This window comes from Myotis brandtii, unplaced genomic scaffold, assembly GCF_000412655.1.
Source record: "Myotis brandtii unplaced genomic scaffold, ASM41265v1 scaffold165, whole genome shotgun sequence".
NCBI lineage: Eukaryota > Metazoa > Chordata > Mammalia > Chiroptera > Vespertilionidae > Myotis > Myotis brandtii.
This window is the reverse complement of record NW_005356042.1, coordinates 6107194-6109736: the sequence shown is the minus strand read 5'-3', so window position 1 is coordinate 6109736 and position 2543 is coordinate 6107194.

Sequence of the window (2543 nt, the reverse complement as noted above, 5' to 3'; positions counted from 1 at the left end):
GGTGATGAGCTTCTGCTCCACGTGCGTGTGCCGGGCGCTGTGGCTACGGCCGTGGACGAGCCCTGGGCTGTGGCAGCGACGCCAGTCCCAACACACCCGCCTCTTTAGCCCCCGAGGGCGCCTCCTCCGGGAAGCTGCCCTGATTGCCCCTCCAGGACGACATTCCTTTGCTCTGAGACCTATAGACCCGGCTGCGGCGGGGGCACCGGTTTAAAATGTCAGGTTTTAAATGGAATGGAATTCACTGGGTCTGGTCGGGTCCACCCCAGCCCCTGGTGAGTGGTAAGCAGGCTCTGAGGCCGAGCTTGGAGCCCACACCCCGCCGATTTCACCGTGGCCTCTGCATCTCCTGGCAGCCCGCGTTTGCTCCTCTACATCATTCACCCATTTGTCCTCTCATTCATTCAACACACAGGATGAGTCCCCCTAGGCCGTTGGAAGAGATGGGGCTGTAAGGACAACCAAGTCCATGGCCTCCCTGACTCCAATCTAACAGGACAGATGACGAGGAGGGTCAGTTTGGCCGCAGCATTAGGAAAATGATCCCTTTCCCCCAAAGAGCAGGGATTAAGCCTCTAGTAACCACTCCCTATGAGTGACTTCATACCCTTAGCAACATGCATAGTGCATTATAAGCACTCAAGAAGTGGTACCCACTTTTCAAAGTTCTTCATACAATCTTCATACAATCCTTACAATAAAGGTCTATCCTTACAAAAAATAGACAAAGCAAAGCAATTTTTAAAATTTTATTTTTATTGATTTTAGAGAGAAGGAGAGTGAGATAAAAACACCAATGTGAGAGTAAAACATTGAAGCCACCTCCTCACACATCCTGACGGGATCGAACCCACAACCTGGGTATGTGCTCTGACCAGGAATCCAACCCACCGCCTTTTCGTGTGTGGGAAGACACTCCAACCAACTGGACCACACTGGCCAGGGGTGGACAAAGCATTTTAATACTCACTTTATAGATGTGGAAAATGAGTTTCTGAGTGTTCCAGTGACTTATTCAAGGTCTCACAGAACTGATCCTAATCCATTTGCATTCATCATGTAGAACATGATTAAAAACAGTAATAAACAATGCTACTAAAGTGCCAGCTCTTGGCTAAGTACCATAGAGGTCAGACCTAAACATAATCCCCGAAACAACTGTAGGCAGCAAATGCGACTGGCATTCTAGAGAGGAGGGCACAGAGACTCAAGACGTTGAAGACCCTTGCCCAAAGCCACCCAAATAGGAAGGGACAGAGCATAGCAGGGGTCCTCAAACTTTTTAAACAGGGGGCCAGTTCACTGTCCCTCAGACCGTTGGAGGGCCGGACTATAGTTTTTTAAAAAAGCTATGAACAAATTCCTATGCACACTGCACATATCTTATTTTGAAGTAAAAAAACAAAACGGGAACAAATACAATATTTGTATTTGCATGTGGCCCGCGGGCCATAGTTTGAGGACCCCTGGCATAGAGCATGATGCAACCCCCATGAGGTCATTGCAAACCTGCAGCTCCTGGTCACAACCCTGCATGCCCAGGTGGCATCCCTAGCATTAATGTATAAAGACATGAACAGGCCTTAACGCTACATTAAGCGGCCAGGTCTTTTACCAGGCCTGCAAAAGGAGTACAGAGCATTGCACTGGACAGTGGAGGTTATAAAATGAAATCTCTCAGAGAGGTTGGGTGTCCTTTCCCAGTTCAGGAAAACACAGTAGATCGGTGGAAAGTATTCTATGCAAGTTGACCTGGCCCCAGCCGCTGAAATGAGCATGACTCACTGTTAGCCAGCCTGCCCAGCCCTCGGCGAGCACGCTAGAGATGTCAGCTTTCGTTGTTCTATACAATCCTCTTAGATTGACGGGAGATGGTGGTGTTGAGAGATGAAGTCCAGCACCTATGTGCTGGGCACTGAGAGCTAACCCTCTCCCCACGTGTGCCCCTGAAATGCCAGCGTTTCCAGCCCCCCACACTTCACAGGATGGTCATAAAACGTGAAACATCAGATTCAGCTTTCAGCTCTCTGACTTCTTTGTGCATCATATTCACAAACGCAACTCCTCGAGCTATAACGGAAAAAACAAGTGAATAATTCCCTAACAACAAAGGCTGCTCCTGAGAAGCTCGAAGATGCCCTTCCACTTTCCGGCGTTCCTCTGCCAACGCTCTGCTCTGCCCTATGTGCACTCTCCCATCCTGGGGTCAGGGGAGGCCTGTCTGTCAGCACGTGGCATCTCACGGGAGACTGTACTTTGGCAAGACAAGGATGCCTGGCGTGTCACAGTGATGCCTTGTCATTCCCACTGCACCACCCAGGCCAAAGATGTCATTCGCCATGCCTCAGGCCACCTCTTGCCTCCGTGCTCTGGCCCCCTTCAGGGACCTGCCTCCTTCTCCCCTTTATATACCTTCTCCTCCTCCTCCTCCTCATCCTTATCTTCCTCCTCTCCCTCCTCCTCCTCCCCTGTTCCCCTTTCTCGCCCTCCATGTACCTGAATTCCATCTGCACATCTTCCAGCTGTGACCGTGGCTCCCTACC